This window comes from Anas platyrhynchos, chromosome 6 (genome assembly GCF_047663525.1).
Source record: "Anas platyrhynchos isolate ZD024472 breed Pekin duck chromosome 6, IASCAAS_PekinDuck_T2T, whole genome shotgun sequence".
In the NCBI taxonomy this organism is placed as follows: Eukaryota; Metazoa; Chordata; class Aves; order Anseriformes; family Anatidae; genus Anas; species Anas platyrhynchos.
The window spans coordinates 8,977,426-8,996,469 of NC_092592.1; the positions used below are offsets into that span (position 1 = coordinate 8,977,426).

At 38.7% G+C, this 19,044-nt stretch overlaps 1 long non-coding RNA gene across 1 annotated transcript; it reads right to left on the reverse strand.

Annotated features, from left to right (window-relative positions):
* Positions 1–3,067: 3,067 nt before the first annotated feature.
* Positions 3,068–18,177, reverse strand: LOC106014662 (uncharacterized). The gene is made up of 3 exons (XR_002398783.4): positions 17,931–18,177; positions 5,629–5,883; positions 3,068–5,456 (listed from the first exon to the last, which is right to left on the reverse strand). It is a non-coding gene; the product is annotated as an uncharacterized lncRNA (long non-coding RNA).
* Positions 18,178–19,044: the final 867 nt, after the last annotated feature.

Consider the following 19,044-nt stretch of genomic DNA (forward strand, 5'->3'; position numbering starts at 1 on the left):
AATTATCCCCAATTCAAACATTACAAGTTGGATTTAAACTCATACTGAAAAGAAACCCACAGATATTAAAAGTAGAAATGCACAGTTAGGACATGTGCATATCCTTAATTATGGCACATGGCGGCACAATTGGGAGGGGGATGAAATTATCATCCAAGATGTATGCATTTCTTTTCCTCTAGTGTGCAAACACAAATGCTAAGATACCTTAATTAGAGACATATGGCTAGTGTACAAACTCACTGCAGGGTGTTGTTAATGCAATTTGAGTGCCCAAACTATGCTCATTCAGATGTTTTTGAATTACTCCGAATACTTATAGATAATAGTAACTAACTCTGAAAACGCTGGTTGAAAAGATCATTGGGTTTGAGATAATGACAACGCAAACTTCTCCCACGTCTAACAACAAATTATAAGCATACTGGCCCCAGATTAATGCAAACACACATCCACAGAGTAGCTCTGATTTGGTTACCTCCAGAAAGTAGGTTATTTTGGAGAAGAGCCCAGGAAAAAGCAGCTATAGATTAAATTACTGATCCATGTCCATGTCACTGTGCCATAGTAACATTTGGAGATAGTAAGGGCACTCAGGGTCTTGTAAAATCAGCCCCTTACATATTTTAGAAGAGTCACGAGTCAACAAATAATGGTGAAAGATGTACAATGCATCCCAAAACAAATTAGAAAACTGGTGGAGGGGTTCAATTGAGAGCCAATGCACATAAACATTGATTTCAGTTGCAGCACAGATAAAAATAGTTTAGAGGTAACAGAACTTCATTCCTCATATATTTTATTGGAAATCTAAAAAAAATAAACAAAATAAAGTAGTTCAAATGTACTGAGTTCTGCTTTGATTGTGTATTACCTCATCACTTTACACACTAGAAGAAAAAAGATGTTTCTTTAGCTTGCCAGTAATGAGGAGAAAGCAAAATTAACAAGGTGCTAAACTGAAGGTAGGAAGATGTTATGTTATATAGCAATGCTCGATAATAAATGGTGGTATTAGTGGATAACAGACAAATAAAACCAGATAATAAATTACCCACTGACTATTAACCTATTGATCATCTTGCCTCCTTCAGCCTTTTTCTGTCTCAGTGGCCATATCCATAACCAGGATCCCACTGACACAAACACTCCCCCTCATTGCTGCTGACACCCCTTTCAAGTCAATGAGGTATGATCATTTACATCACCCAATGAGCTGCATGGGGCACATGAATTAGGTGTCTGCCTTGAGTTCCTTGCACACACTAACCACCTGTAGCTGTTAATGAGAAATTTGGGATGTGGTGAGAAGGACAGCACTAACTGTGCTCTTCCTGAGCATTTTTCAGTCTTAAAAAAAAAAGAAAAAAGAGCACCTTTATCACTGAAAAATACAGGAAATAGTTTCCTTACAAAATGAAAAGTGTTTTTAAAGGTCAAAGTACCTCACAAGCAAAGAATGATGTTACCATGTTCCCCACTCCATCACCTAAGATGTTAAAATGTGAGGATAATATTGCGTATAGAATTTCTTGCTGCCCATTATCTTTCATTCAACAATAAAAAGTTCTTTTTTCTATATTTATCCATTTTAAAAAATAGCAGTATTATCTTTGCGTGTTTACTACAAGACACCACAGTAAATGAAGCATTGCTGTGTGCACACTTCAGTGCTCCAATATCATCAAGAACCGTCTGCTATTTCTATCATTGTCCTTCTTTTTATTTCCCTTGTGTATTTCAGATACATCTCCCATTAACTGGAAGCAGTAAGAAGCTGAGAATGGAGACAGCAGAACTAATGAAAAGAAGGCTTCCTGCTCTATGGCTGCCTGTAGAGGGGTGCGCTGCCCCTGCTCACACCCCTGCTGTTACTGCAACTGTTGTCCAGTCAGCATATTAAACAACTCCTCATTTCTGCTTTTCTTCTTTTTCTAAATCAGAGAATTGAAAATTCATCCAAAGATTCTGCTCAAGAGTATTTATCCCTATTTTATGCTATTGTGTGATCCCTAAATTCTGCAGACCTAAAGATCTTGTTAACACACTTTGACACGCTTTAGAAAAGTAAAGGTACCAATTGTCATTTTCACTGATGAAGTGAATATACCTTCACTTTCCTACTTCTTACTCAGAAATGAGTGATGGTGCAGATGGCAGTGGAAACAGAACAGGAGAGAAGCAGGTGTGGAAGAAGCACAGTACCATCCTTCAAAAATATGCCTAGTATCTCGATTAGATTAACAGGGTTGCTCCAGGCCTGATCTCTCTGCAATCTTACAAACCATTGACATTACCATGGCTGTAAAAACCAACTGCACCAAGTAAAACCCAAACGCACCAGCTCAGTAAAGCATCTTCTCTCCAGCAACAGCCAATAGCAATTAATCAGCAAGAAGTAAAAGATGTGGCACAAACGGAAAGGGATGCTTCCTCCATCCCTCCCAACTTCAGAAGTTCATAAGCCCAGCGCCATCCTGGCTGAGAGGAGATGTCTCTCCTCTGCTCCAGCAGACACTGATGGATTGTTCTTTCATACATGTATTCTGTTATTTATTTATTATTATTGTTTTCTATTTTCATCTAAAAGCATAGAAAACAATGCAGTATTTGTTCTGGCAATTTCCCATGCATTGACTGATGAAACAACAATAAATGGGAGTATATTTGGGGAAGGGTTTAAAAAAAATCCTAACACTACTCATTCCTAAAAAAAAATGCAGGCTTATAGTTTATTTGGGGAAGGGTTTAAAAAAAATCCTAACACTACTCATTCCTAAAAAAAAATGCAGGCTTATAGTTTATGAGGAAACAGCGTTTCTAAAACCAACTACAAATCTCCAATATATCTGTAACAAAAATCATAGATGTAAATTTAATTCTCTGTTAATTATACATCCATGCAGCAAACTATGTTTCTTCTATACAGAAATTCTCCCTGAATATATATTGCTTTTATTATTTATTATTTCTATAATTTCTTATTTATCTTCTATTAACAAATATCCAAGACTGATATTTTAAAATGAAATTCAAAAGCAATGTTGGAGTAGTTTTAGAAGTTTTCAAGCTATTTCATTTCATGTTTCTAAATGCCACTTACTATTGTAATTAATACAAAACTTCAGCCTCAATAGAAAAGCTCTCAATAGCATCAATATCTGAGAACATCTCACCTTAAAAGAACACCAGCACAGATTGCAAAGCGTAAAGGATAGGGAGGGCTTTGATTCTTTAACAGTGTTTCAGATCTGCATGTTGAAAGAAGTTGGGCTATTTTATTTATTTATTTTTCACTCAGAATATGTGCCTCAAGAGTCGTTAAACCATTTTTTTTCCAAATATTTCAGTCAGTAATAAAAATGTTTCATAAAAACTCAGTGATGCAATTCAAGGGTGCTGAATGATGGAACTTCCTAGCAAATTAATCACTGGAATGCAGAATTACTGGACTTCAAGACAAAGGTAAGACTGATAGATTCTACCTCCAGCAGATCTTGATAATAAAGCACAAGATTTCCTTCAATCTGTTTCTTTCATAAATTTAAAAAAAAAATCATTGTGACAATATTAGCATATTAAAGCCCTGTACATTTTGAATTTGTAATTGTTCAGAAACAAATGGGCTTTTCCCAAACCTGTGTGTAGGAAGTGAAGTCTCCACTGGGCTACGCCGATGAATGTCCCTGGCTGCAGCAGCCTTTAGAGAAAAAACCCACTTGAATAATAACTGATGGTAATTCAGCAATCCAGTTTCTCTGCTGGATGTTCAAACAAACCAACCTATCTATTTGTCTCAAGAAATGGCTTTGCAAGGTTATGAATAATTTTGAAAGCATTCTAAGTATCTAAAATATGTTAAAGAGACATTCATAATAAAAACTTTATCGTATCTGGCAAAACCATTTCTTTTTGTTCAGGTTTTAATTTAGTATACAGGAAAATAGTTTTGATGGGAACATCACTCTTTTCTTGAATATCTACCTCCATGAAGAAACAAATATCAAATAATAATCATCATCAAGAGACAACTAACAGGCAGTAAGAGATTCCATCTTGGATTACTTTTAACAATGTTAGAGGCATTTCTGAGCTAACATAACTGACAACAAAATATTGCTACATTCAGGTCTAACTCTATTATATTCTTGTGTATTCTGTAATACCACAGTACATGCTGTTGAAGAAAATCATGGGGACATGCACTCAACAGAAGTTTTCTACAGTTACAAAAGAAAGAAAGATCCAAATTCCTCCCAAACTCATGTTTAAATCGATTAAAAAAAAAAAAAAAAACTCTTTTTTCTTCTTCTTAGAAAACAGCTGGCCTCAGAAAAAAAAAAAAACACCCAATCTTCTCTTGAGAATGTGAGAATGTCTATTTGACAGACTAACAAAAAGCTAAACTATACTTCAGGGAAAGATATGCAGAAAAAAAATCCAAGAACAAAATAATAAAAGTCTCCCCAGAATTTCATAAACTCATTAGAAAAATGCCATTAGCTGTGGTTATCATCACACAAATAGAATCACAGTCGGGTCTCCATGCAAGTATGGATTTTAGAGTAGTTTACCTACAGCTAATCCAAGTAGGATCAACATATATGAGTACAAAACACTATTAAAAACTTAAAAAGAATACAGATAACTTGGCATGCAGCATTCTGCTTCCATGGCTTTCAAAGTCTGCCTTCATACTTCTAGAGAGAACACACTGGACACCAAACAAAGGTCACCTATGACTTTCATGGCACTCTGCGATGAAGAATTAAATGTTCTTTCCCTGCTACTTGAGAGGGGGCTGGACTACATGGCCTCCAGAGGTCCCTTCTGACCTAAACCATTCTGTGTAAGATACAAAGAGGTCTGTCCTACCATCTTACCATAAGCAGATCTGCCAGGTAAGTCTAATTTGAGTGCCACACAGCACAGAAAACACAGCTCAGATCTGTGGTGGGGAGCAGGAACTGCCCTGGCTTGGGGAATGACACACAGAAACAGCCTGATGTTCTGGCACAGCTCGCCTGGGCCCAGCCAGCCCACTCGGGCCAGCTTCAGGCTCCAGCTCATCCCTGGATAAAATGATGCTACTGATGGCAGGGTGAAAAGGGAAGCTGCATAATTAATTTGGCAGAAAAATAAATGCCATGCAGTATGTCAGAAGTATTTAAGAAAAGCAGAGAGCATTTCTGGTAGTAGAAACACAACTGCTGTCAAAACAAATTGTTGCTCTCATGACCTGTATCTTCTGAGACTGTGTCAACCCATTCTGAACTGCCTGGTTCTTCACGTGACAAACTCTCCAGTTTGGCAAGTTAACATATAGCATGTATAAATAACGTGTTAGCAATGTACAGACCCGATATCACTCCTCATATCATCTTTAAGTGTGATGTCAGTCTTCCAGTAGAAGTTCAAAACATCCTCCTTTTCTTTTTGAATGCTACTGGCAGAGCCTGCATGACAGAAATTATCTTCATTGCAGAATTATTTTGCTATCAAAAGAACTTAATTATCAGTAGCACCTCATCTTAATGACGTAATGTTGTAACACATCATCTTATCATCTCAACACTGTTAAGAAATGTGAAAGTGGGTCTAGACCTCTGTATTTCAAAACCATCATACCTTTTGTAGGTTGAACAGGATTATTTGTCTTCTGTCTTGTCTTCTGTCCCATGTGTCTTCTGTACCATGACGCACTAAAATACTCACTTACCCAAAGGTGAGACCAAGAGCCAGAAATGGACTGTTGAAATGTCTGTCCTTTTCCTCTGACAGCACGAAGTTCTCTGGCAGTTGTGAATTTTCAGGTAGCTCCATTCAGTGAACAGTTATGTTAACTTCTTTTTAAATATGTTGCAGGTCTTAGGATACTGATACCTGAAAACAATGGGAAAAAATAAAAACAGGTCAAAAAAAGTCATGTAAAGCATTGGCAGAACTTCTGTGTACTTATCCTTAATCCTCCCTCATTGGAGGGATAAAATGTCTTTGGTCAGTAGCTGGCCTTCATGTTAACTAGATTTTTTTCAAAATGTATTCTCAAGACAGGTGGGAAGTAGTTATTTTCTTTCTGTATTACTGACTGAATCAACAAAACCTGTGTGGTCCCCTCCAGAGACTGAAGTTGGTCTACCACTCTGCCAGGCTGGCAACATTTAAAACCTAGAAGAAGACTGCAAGCACAAGATCTTTTAGTAACAGTTTTAGTAAACTTTAGTAAAACTTTGGTAAAAGTTTTATCAGCTTTTGTAATTCTTAATATCTCAATTTAATACTACATCAATTTTCCAACAAAAATCTTCTAGGAGATTTGTTAGTTCAGATTGCTGTTACTTTTGTTTTGTAAACAGAGAACCAGCCCTGTTTAATGTCATAACACATACCTATTTCCCCTGGATCAAGTCTACAGATTTGCTGTACATGGGGACTTTTGGCAACAACATTTACGTTTGCTTAATGTCTGTGGGAACATTTACTTGGATTAGTCAGGAAACAAGGTAATCACTAAGACAGTTTCTATTCATTGGTAACATGCATTACTTACTGAAGAGAACTGTATTAGGACAATAAATTCATAAAAAATACAATTCAAGCACACACACACAAATTCTATCATTTAGATACTTAAAATAGGATTATTTCTCAATTTTCTTTTCTGAACAAAAGTAGAGAATATTGTCTCCCTCAGTGCAAAGACACAGATTGGATTTACGAACACATTCTGCTTAACTTCTTGATCCTGATCAACTGGCAAAGAACGTGGAACTATAGAGTTACCACTGCTGTTCTGTGTTGAAGAGCAATATAAAAAGGATCGGTAGTCTGTCTGAAACTCAACAATTGCACAGAGCCTCCAATACAAATGAGAGAACAGAATGAAAATGGCTTTTAGGTAAATTTTCCCAGTTCCAGTACTCTTTCAATTTTTACCCTCTTGGAAGTCTGTGAGAAGAAATGATTCGCTTTGTTCAGATTTTGAAACTGGCAATGGAGACACACGAGGAAGGGGAAACAAACAAACAAACAAAAAAACCAGATTCTGATTCAGCAAATGAATGACTAAAAAAATACCATAACCTTGACAGATGAGGCAACTAGACCATGACAGGAGAATTATGTCCTAGTCAGACTCATGCTGGAAGACATTCCTCAAGACTAGGACAAAGAATGATAGTAGACCACATTGATCATGATGTTCACTTCTGTTCCAGAAAGAAAATTTAAGAGATTAAGCTATTTTTGGGTTTTAATAGCACACACAAATTCTCTAAGGGACTGTAGGGAATCTCCCACTCCTCTCTCTTTAACAAAAAAGGTCTCTGGAAAAAAAAAAAAAAAAAAAAAAAAAAAAAACCAACAACTTACCAAACAACTACATCCCCGAGAGTAGCTCAGGACAAGGATTGACTTAGATGATTTACAGAACATTCAAATCTCGCCTTTTCTCTGCTGTAGTAAGACAAGAACATTTTATTGACCTTGTGATGTGGAAACAGACAAAGATGTCACATTCCTCTCCTGGGGTCTCTTGCTGCTTTCGCTGAGGATGGGAGTGATTTTTTTTTTGTTAACTGGTGAAATTCCATCCCTATCAACCTACAGAATATAGGCAGTGTTAAGGGGCTGTATACTCTCAAGCAGCCTTACTTCTTACAGCTCACAGTGGAAGCCAGTCTTATCCCACCTCCCCACCAAATTCAAACAAAAGAAGCGCCGCCCTTTAACACTGATACATGGGTTATAATGGAGGGAGAAAAAAAGCTCTCTTCAGCAGTTACTACCTGCATGTACATGTGAACAGTGTCTAACTAGGTTGTGCCACAGTTATAATTCCATATATACTTCGTTAGCTGACAATGTTACTTGGTTTTCTGTTGGAAAGATCAAAAAGTAAGCAGATGTAAAAAAAAAAAGAACTTCATTATTCTACATCGCTGATTTGTCCCTCTACTCAGCTCTATTCCGTGGCAGCATAACTCAGTGTCAGCAAACCCAAGGGTATTTTTATGTATTTTTACTTTACATTTTTTGTCTAAATCTGGTCTGTCCGCAACTCAAATTTTCCTTTTGAAAGGAAAATACCACTCACAGGCATGCTACAGAATCTCATGCCCTGGAGTTGAACCTTTGTGCACTGCAAGATGAAGGCTGGCCCTTGCTGAATGGCCAGTTCAGCAATCCACATACAGCGAATTTCATGTGTCTTGACTCTGAGGGTCTTTAATATTTCATCAGAGTTTTCCATTAACATAGAACTCAGACTGCAAAAACTGCCAAGGGAAATGAACACCCACAATTCCTGTTTTCAGGGCACTTTAAATCTTTCTGGTAGCTTTGAAAACCTTGGCCTTTGTAGTTACTGTTTCTCTATATTTACCAAAAACAAGAGATGAAAACTTGCTCTGAGTAAAAGTCTGTGGAAGTTTTGCTATTGATTTCAGCGGCATCAAGATTTCACCCAAGAAATTCAACTGATGAGTTTAATGAAGCTCTACCTGACTGGGACTGCAGGTTTGTAACTGTGGTGTACCACAACCCACGCAAGGCAGAGTGCCTCTGCCACGGGTTGTTCTTTGAACTCCACTGAGACAGCTGCCACGCTCAAGCCCATCCCTGACCTTCTTTCTAGACAGAGGTCTAAACTGAGCATCTCACATGGACATAGATAGCTCCCATGGCCATGGAAACAAATTAACATGCTGCCCAGCCTGTCAGTTGCTTAACTCCAGATTACTTCTTTTCAATGTTTCTTGTTCTGAAACCCCTTTGCACATTTCCCTCTCTCTGCAATCTGTGGCGTGCAAACACAGCAGTCTGGATGCACGGAGTTGGATGCCTTTTGGCATAAATACCTAAAGGTACCAAAAACTGCAAAATACATTATTGTGATGCATATACTTCTAAAAAATACAGAAATACAAAGAGTGCTTTAAGTGTTAAAACAACTCAGCATGCTTTACAATGCCTTATAGTTACATAGATGTTCTTTGTAACAAACACCATGCTGCAAACATTTGACAAAAGCCTTTTCATTTGGTTGCTAAATGCTTACAAGATGCTGCAGTCACTAACAGGCTCCCTCACCAGAGCCAGAAGCACAGCACCCTTACACCGAGCCCTCTGCTGCACGTGTCCTCAAGAGCAGCAAGTGACTGTGACAGCTGCTCCCTGCCAGGAGATATTCTTGGAGATCAGGCACCTTGTACATTTGCTCTTCATCCCTAAATTGACAGAAACTTCCTGCTCGAAAACCTTGATTAGAAGAGGTAGTCATCCATACACAGACTCCCAATTATCCCCTGCCTCCACGATGATACCACATGGCCAGGGTTAAGCAGGCTGGCGGATGCACTTCACAGCACAAGTGCTACTTCATGTAAGAGAAACTGCAATAGCTTTGTTGTGGGACAATTCAACCTTCTGACCTGACCAGCAAGTGATAGGATGACTTCTGGTGACCATGACCCGACAGGGTTTCACGCTGCCTACTGGCTTTCTGAACAATTTGATGATTCAGAGAGCTTTGCACCAAGAGCAGTTAATTTTCTGATAGCAAGTGCAGAAGAGAGCTCACAGGATCTCTTCCTTGTGGTTACTAACAAGCTAGACAGTTTGCTCCCCATAGTGAACTACAAGACAAAACCATACACTGAAATGCAAATGATAACAAAACAAATCTCGACTTGGTTTTCCTGCTTCCTAAAGATACCATTAATTGCAAATAATTTTACTGTAACTTAAAATCTGTCAATTTACTAAGTATTCATTAATAAAAATACTAACGAGAGAGAGTTATTTCCAAATCTATACTTGAAAAAATAACAGGCCAAGAGTTTCTGAAATGATGAGCAACGACTGAACCAGTTTAAGCAAAATAAGCACACCCTTGAGACAGTCCAGCTGAAACTTTCCATTAAAACGTCTGGGAGTGCTCAGTACCTGGCAATTTCCAGTCAAATTGCCAGAACAAATTAGCAGCTGTGCTTTCACTGTGCATCTCAAACCCGTAAAACCCATACGAAAATAGTCATTATGACAATGGGTAAAAACAACATTAAGAATTGCACAAGGCAGAAAAATCCCTTTAGAGGAAAAAGTTTCTGCTATTTTGAGTAGTATTCAGAAAATCAGGGGCTTTAACAAACTGGATTTGATGCACAAGAAAAAAATAATTCGGTAAAGCAATAGAAGAGAAACGTTTAGTGCCATCTTCATTCACTTTCTGTCTCTCTGTATGAAAAAGGCAAGCATGGGGAGAAAGGGCTTTGAAGACCATCTGGAGCTAAAAGACCCCCAGGAAGAAGGTTTAGGTCAATTTATTGGAAATGTCTTGCACAATCTCTACAACACAGAGGCAATCATTTCTTGTGGTGGAAGTGCCAGAGCCAAACAAGTATCAGCACCAAAGCTAACTGGGTCTAGGATAAATGAGGCTGTAAGTTTACCATGGACTGACTCACTGTCAGAAATATCCCATCTTGAACAAAATTCCTAGTTAGGGCTAGAGCAGATGAGATAGCTGACACTACTTTACTTCCCTAATTATCTAAGTTTTAGTCCCAGAAATCGGTTCCTGTTTCCAGAAGTGCCCATTCCGCATCCTTCTCTTAACATTAACTTAAAAAATTTATGGTCTGCCATGCTGAACCTATTCCTGTTGCTGCTCTCTTTAATCTTGTGCATCCAGATCACCACACATAATTGCACAGGTTATTTTACTGCTTTTAGTATTGGTTTATATGTCATAGCTGACATTTAACAAAGTCAGCTTCAATTTAAAACATATGAAGATGTCATTATTCATTGAAACTTGTTTAGCCTTTAAATTAAAGAAGAGGCTGAGTAAACTACAATATGTTTTCCATCATATAATCTGGGACAATTCCAGTTCACTGCTTTTACCCTTCTGAATTGCCTAACGCATTCTGCAGCAATGGGAAAATTTCTCAGACACTAATACACTTCCAGTATTTATTCGGGTCACACATCATTCTGCAATTCATTGAACAGTAACATTAGTAAAAAAAAAAACACCACTTCCATTATGCATTAGATGTAAAATGGGGAGAGGAGCTCATGTAAAGTACTGCCTGGTGCTAGTTGTGGTGGAAGAGTTACCAAGCTGCTCTCACTTAAGCAGGGATTTCATCTAAAAGGTAGCTGGGCATCTGATCTTAACAGATGTCATTCCTGAGTGCACAGCCACACCTTGAATGAGCTCTAGTTTCCACAGGCAGTATTTCCACAAATTTGTAACATGAATTGGTTTATGGTACTTTCTTCTCAATCTTGGGACTACTGTTCATTTCTCCTTCAGGCTCCCATGCAACCCCAAGGCTGTATTGCACCCTGAAAATTTTGTTACGTGGGTGTTATCCTAACACACTGCTTTTATACTCTGTACTGAGCATACACATGGTTTGTACAGATCTTACTCTTACCCTTTAGGGCTAGAAATTAGGGTTATGATATAGCACAGGGCAGTATTTACACAGCAATTGCTAGAAAGGGAAGGAGGTGATATGAACACAAACACAAGACAAATGGACTGGAACAGCCATCTGCAGACAAGTTCAGCTCATGTTTTTAATGCCACCATAATGATGATAAGAAGTGGGGTTAGAAAACTTAACCTATTTGCTGAGCAGTTAAAAAAGCCATATGGATTTGCCCTGAAAGAAATTTGATGAATAGAATGAAGTTTGTCAGCATTTTGAAGTAGAAACTGGGGCTATGTTGTTGTTTTGGTGGTGGCGGTGGTTTTTACCTTTGTAGAGATAAAAGTTCAAATTTCCATCCTATTTTTCTACATTAGCGTCCTATCTCCTCCCTTGAAATACCAAAAATAAATTATGGTACTTAAAGCTTTTAGAGGATGAAATGCAAAGTAAATTATAATGTAACATTTGCCTTTTTTTTAGAGCATCATCTTATGGAGACAGAGTAATAAATCTGCAAGACCAGATCAGCTTTGGTCAAGTCCCACCACGCAGAAGTATTTGCTGCTCTGGCTAGCACAGTGCATATCATTCTTGGACAGCAAGTTCATCCCCTTGTGTTTGCTTTTAAAAATGCTTCCAGTCAAAGTCTCCCGTGCTGCGGACTGCTAAGTTCTCTACTAGCAAGAAAGAAGGAAGGCACACTGATATTACACTGGTCTCCAAATAAAAGAAAAGCAAAACTAAAATCACTGCTGAATACAGCAGGGCTAGCAAATGCCAATGCTCCACTTAAGATTACATTTTTGCTCTCACTCTTCCTACGCTGTGGAATGTAATTCTGCTCCACAAACGATCCCACTGAAGCCAGATAAAGCTTGACAGCAAAATAGCAATCAACAAAAGGATATGAATCTGATCTGGTGGCTTCCCTAAACCAGTTTCAAAGTTTTCAGCAAAGCTTTTGTAGATAGTTTTAGGTTTAATTTCCTAGCTTGGTTGAAGAACTGACAAATTAATTATTTGCCTAACTGTTCATATATAGCAGGCACGGTATTTTAGTTAACTGGACAAAAGGCACCATCCAGCCTGGAGGAAGAATTTGTTTCATCAGAAGCATTAAGAGAACAGTTGAGAGCAAATCCTAATTAATACACAAGACAAGTCCATTTTAAGAACCACTTCTCAAGACTTTATCAGATATTAATTTAAAGCAAGGATGGCATACGGGGCACTTGCTTGAATACCAATAACCCACAATGATTTTCCAAATCAAAAATGTTAAACAGAAGTGCTATAGACTAAAGTTTAGGAATAAGTTTTACTGATATTTTCAGATAAAATTATTTCCTGTGGGATTTTATCATCATCTAATAGGAGATGATACAATAGAAAACGTATCCTGCTGCATTATCCTTTCTATTGCCTTTGCCTCAGATGAATAGCTTGTTTTAGGTCTCAAAATGAAAGGCCCATTCAGCATTTCAAAGGCTGGAGATCAGTGGAGAATATCTCCACAAGCAGGTCCTAATGCCACAAGTGGACTGACCCCACTGTAGCAAGCAAAGCCATTTCACCCTGGAAATTGAGCTTGATTTTATTCATGCCAATTAACGCAAACACTATCACTAATGCAGGCACTGAGACAGAAGAAAATATAAAAAAATTAACTTCTGGCATGCCAATGACTGAGAAAAACATTACAAGTTTGCACATTGTGCTCAATACACACCACAAAATCCATCTGCCTTCCACAGTATGCACTGGTCGTGCTACAGCATATTGCTTCTTCCTTGAGAAGAGATATGATCCTGTTCAGGATTTGTCTGAAACAAGGCTTTGAGTGGGGGAAAAAAAAAAAAGACTTGTTAGGAGGCCATTATCACTGTTTTCCTTGCTCAGCACCTCTGGAGTACTTGAACATAACTGTGCTATGCTGATGTTAATGCAAGCACACATTTAGCACCACAGGATAGATATTTCAGGCTGCACCAGGACCTCAGGACTCTGCTTCCAACTTGGCCCAGAGAGGGAGTTGTCCAAATTGCTCAGAGAAAGTTCTTACTATTTTGCAGTCAGATCAGTACTGCAAAATAAACTGGTAACCAGCTAGTTTGCATTTTGTAATTCTGAATGCTTATTTTATTAAGCAATGCGAAGAAATCAAGCAGTACTAAATGAACAGCGAGATCAGACGATCACGATTCCACAGCATATGGGAGAGTGAATGGTTTGGGTAATTTTACTGAACTTCCTTGGTTCTTCCTTTACTTGCTCTTTCTGCCATTTCTTCAACAGTAACTGGTAAAATTCTTGCTCAACTCATTTATGTCTTCATTTTTTTTAAAAAACATGCCAAACATGGGAATTTGGTGCACGTGTCTTGCCCTCTCAGTGGTTTGCTTAGGCTAGTCACGTACCATATACCTCATCCAACACTGCGAGACAATACATTTTTTCCCCAAATCCTATCTGTCATTTCTTTCTAGATTCTTTCTCATAATTTTCAAACTGGCCTCCATATGCCTTCCTGGCACATGAACTGTTCTGCTATTTTAAGTGAGATTTTAAATTTATTTGGGATCAGTCTTCAGAAGACAAAATCTTTTACAAGCTTTCACTGTCAAGTGACATGAAACTTTGCTTCAATTTCTTATTACAGGCTTTTAAGATGCAGGCATTTACTCTACAATTCACACTGAACCTTTTTCCCCCAAAGAAATCAGATTTTAATAGCACATATTAGTCATACCCCTGTCACATTATTTCAAAAATTCTCTTGGTTCCCAAGAGGCTTTTCCTTTTCAGAAACAAGTGAGCTTTACTTATAACATGAGACGTTTCAACTAAGTTCACTCTAGACAAAGTAAAATGGGATGGTAAAACACAGGCTGAGCCCTCAAAAGAAAATGTTTAAGTTGGCTGAAATGCCACTTTAAGCAATTTCTAATTTTATTTTTCTTTGCCTTCAACAAATGTAGCATTAGCCCATCTAATGATGTGTGAGTACTTCACAGGAACACAGACCGAATGACAGCTTGCTTTGAACATTTGTTCTTTGCTCAATCTCCTCAAGATGCACTAGTCAGTTATTCCAGTTTTGTAGGATTTCCAGAACTTGTGTGATAGCTCCCCAGTGCTTACAAAGTAATGGTCTAGTTTTGAGTGTAGGAGTGATGTCACCCCTTAATTACTGATCCAAAATGGAACTCAGTATATAAGAAATGTAATACAGCCACCCAAAGGTCCTCTTGCCAGCTTCTTAGCTACATGAAACTATTTAATCTATCCATACTTCACAAGCTGATTGTTACATCCCTGTGAGTTATGCCTATAAAGGAAAACACACAAGACTTACTCTGAAACATCACCAAAATTCAGTTAAAGCTTAACGGTTTCTTAGTTGCTTTAGAAAAATCATAGATTTTGCAATTTGTCACAGTTTCACATAAAAAAGTAAAGCTGCAGAGAAGGAGGGCAGTTCACCTGAAATTCATTCTCACTGGAAATGAGGAATGGTAACTCATATCATACAAAAATAAAAAGAGAAGGATGAAAAGCTTAGTTTGAAGTTCCAAATGAAAATCCTGCAAATGATGAAACATTACATGACATAAAGCGTTTTGTTCTTCACAAAGATCTATAAAAACTAACATTTTTTCAAAACTTGTCGTTCTCAAAAATTCAGTCCTCCATCAAAAATAGAATGACTTACTCTTATCTAAGAAGAGTAATGGGACTACACAGATATGCAGGTATCTCCCCTCAGGCAGCTCACTCTTGCACTAAGACCACAACACCTGTGTTTTTTTCCATGAAGCGATTAAGCTCCAAAGTCCATTTCACTGAGCTGTACCACAGCAAAGTGTCTCAGTTAAGCCATAGCAATACTCTCACTGAAACCCAACACACAAACCCCATGCACACGGACATGTGTAGCACAGGGGTGGGATTCTTCTCCCCCTGACTTATCAGTAGGATAAACATTGAACTGTTAACTGATCTTCAAGTAAGGGGAGCTCCACAAATTTCATTTACCAAATCGCTGTAACGATGTCCTTAATATCTAATTATGTTCTTCGACAACCACATTAGTCTGGGGCTAGTGTTTTCTCCAGCAGCAGGGCAAAACCCTCTCAGGACTACAGACCACTGTAAAGCAAACAAAAATCCTACACTGTAAAACAGATTCACAGATTTAAAAAATATATTTAAAAAATCAGCCTCATCAATTTCACCTTGAAAGCAACATGTTAGGGTGAAAAAATTGTGCCCTTTCGTGTCCATCTTCTTGCAAAAAAAAAAAAAAAAAAAAAAAAAGATTTAAAAGCCTTCCTGTTTACCCATCTTAATTTTCATTTAGAGTGTTTTGCTGGTGGGATGGGAACTGACAGTGATTCTGACACTGTCAGTGAAAAGAAGCTGAAATTGGAACAACTGAGCAGGAAATAAATTTGAGGCAATCCACATGGAATTCTTCAGTTTCAATTAGCTTCTACCAGTATCTGTCCGGGGGAGAGGGGAGAACATGCCTTTCCGTTCGGCCCTACAACCTGTCCCGTAAGAGCAGATGCTGCAAAGCCGACTGGGCAGGAACAAAGCAAGGAGCTGCTGGGGGGAGCAGACTCCTGAGGCCACTGAAATGGCGATGACAACTTTGGTACCTATAACATCAGAATCTGAGAGAAGTGGAATCACTGCTGGTTCTCCTAATGTTTGTACTAATTAAGGAAATAGGAGGTTCTACCAGGGGTGACATTAATCTTATTCATCTGCTCCCTCTGCTAGCTTGCTAGGATACTGCAAGTAGAGCAGTGGAACATTTTGAAAGTGTAACATAGCAGGTGGTTAGGGAGAGATTGGTGAGTCAACTGCTAGTCCCCTTACATGGGCACATAAAGCCTAGTTTGTCTGAGACCCTGAGACCAGTGGGGAACAAAGACCACGTCAGCAAAAAGCACACACAAGGACATAAAGACTGAAGCCTCATCTTCCCTGGAAAAATGGCTGTCTTCTTCAGCCTCCTTAAAGGAGACAGAAAATGATACCCTCAGTGAGGTATTGACCAGACACCAGAAGTCCCCCATATGTGCCTATTCCATAGACAAAAATACTGTTCTGCAGGAAGTCAACACATATGTATGTATTCTGCCTCCTGCTTCTATGGAAGACAAATTTCATAACTTCTCATTTTCTGGTTTGCCTACAGGAGAGCTGGTATGACAATGTCCTTCCTCCACCCCTCCTCTTGGGAGCAGGTGACCCACAGAGTAACATTATCCCATTGGAATAACCTCATTATCAGCAGGCAGCTGATGATAGAACCCTTTTGGAGTAACAGAGTTGATCTTTCAGAGATGCAAAGAATGCCTGCAATCTGCTTTGAAAATTTCCCTTGGCCTTACTCTGTGATTTTCCGCCTCTACTCTGTTCAGTAACAGCATCTGTTTTGTTTTTTATTTTTTTCCCTTGAAAGAAACGCAGGTCATCAAAACAATGTAAGAGAGGCAAACAAATAAAATAAAAAGATGACTCCCTAAGACATGACGTGAGCTCAGAGTCTGCAGGGTTCGGGGCCACCATTGTCACATGCTAAATGGCAGTGAAGGAACTGTACTGCAAGAAAATGAAGAAAATGAAAAGAAAATGAAGTTTTGCTTTAGCTTCAATTTACGCTTTGAAAATGGAAACCACAAAAGCACTCCACTTTACCAGTATTCATGCTGTAACCCTCCTACTGACCTCTGCATGGAGATGCTGAGAAATTCTATGCTTGAAAGCAATGTAATTAGTCATAATGATTAAGAATCATACAATAACTAGTACTTAAGAAAAGAAAGGAAAAAGAAAAAAGAAAAAAACACTTGTCATTGAGGGCTTTGAGTTAAAAGATCAGAAGATAAGAGTAAAAATTATCCAAATCAGTAATTCAATACCTTCAAACAGAAACTGGATCTGCTTTTATATAGGAAAAGAGTCAGGCATGGCTTAGGTCCTAATCATAAATCCACTGTCTAAAAAGATGAGACCTAAAAGGAGGTAAAACTCTGGAGAATATTTCAAGCCAATAAATAAATGAACAAGTATCAATTGATAAGCAGCTTTTTGAGAAGAAAACATCCTGTAAAGCAATTGGAAACAAGATATAATGTATGGCTAGCTTCAGCAAAACTGATTTACCACTGTAAGGTTATTCCGACACAATCATATCATATTCTTATTATACTATCTCCCAACAATCTATTTCCCACCTCTGAATCTTCACATCCAAAAGCTTCACGTGTTTGCTTGGCTCTTAGCTGCACACCAGCAGACACTACTGTTCTCTGGCTCACCAAAATGAATGCTCACTAAACCCCATGTCCAGCAGAGATCTCCACCTGTCCCTCGTATCTCAAATCTCTCTCCTCTGGTCACCATGCTGACTTCTTACAGCCTGAGTTACTCACTGCCTGCTACATGCAATTTCTCTGTGCCTCTGCTCACCTCGCTTGGTTTCAGTGACTCTCGAGCCATTCTGGAACTGCTCTTTTATACCATATGCTGTTGCTCTTGAGAAGACTGAGAATATCTTCTGAGCATCTAGTAAAGGCATAAGGCTGTTGATCTTCATATGTTCACTTTCTCAAGATGCTGTCCAACATAAAACTGGAAGGCAAAAATTAGAGCAGACTGTGAGAAGAATTCATCATTAGCACTGCTGGGGTTTAAATCCACCCTATTTCATTTTCCAAGCATACTGTAAAGGCACAGACCACCAAGCCTACTGTTTTTCCCTGTAACTTCTCTACACTCTTTTTTGTCTGCAGAATCCTCTTTTTTTTAGTTAATGTACTCCTCAGGCCAAGCCCCATGTGCTCACCTAAGTGACACACTCAGCACTGCCTGGCATGTTCAAAATTCACAGGCTAACGAGAGTTTGGGACACTTCATGTCTGAAGTGATTTCTGGAGTATTTCACAAATTGTGCTGGAACTTCATAAAACACCTTGGAGCGTTCACATAATTAAGCCTGATGTCACTTCTAGAAGGTTTCCAGGGCAGAGAGATTGGTTTTATAGCAGGTTCTCACACAGTGTTCCCAACCTCATTTTCCCTTGTTCAGGATCTATGTTCATACCTGTCCAGAAACTCACTGCTTGCTTTTAACCTAAATGCATTTTTCTTCTTCACCATTTTCCTCGTGTATAAATCTGGTCGTTACCTTACACAATTTACTGCCGTCTCATGTGGTTTTACCCAGCAGGCGTCTAAGCACCAGACAGCCGCTTGCTCACTGCCCCAGCAGTGGGACAGTGGAGAGAATTGGAAACAAGATAACACTCATGGGTTGAGATAAAGAAAGCTTAATAGGACAGAAAAGGAAAGTTAATAATAATAATAATGATAAAAGAATACACAAAGCAAGTGATGCACAGTGCAATTGCTCACTGCCTGCTGACCAGTGCTCAGCCAGACCCTGAACAGCAGCAGACCCTCAGCCAACTCCCCCAGTTCATCGTTCAGCAAGACCCATGTGGCACAGGACATCCCTTGGGGTCACCTTGTCCTGGCTCTGTCCCCTCCCAGCACCCCTCCCAGGTGCACCTCTGCCCTCCTC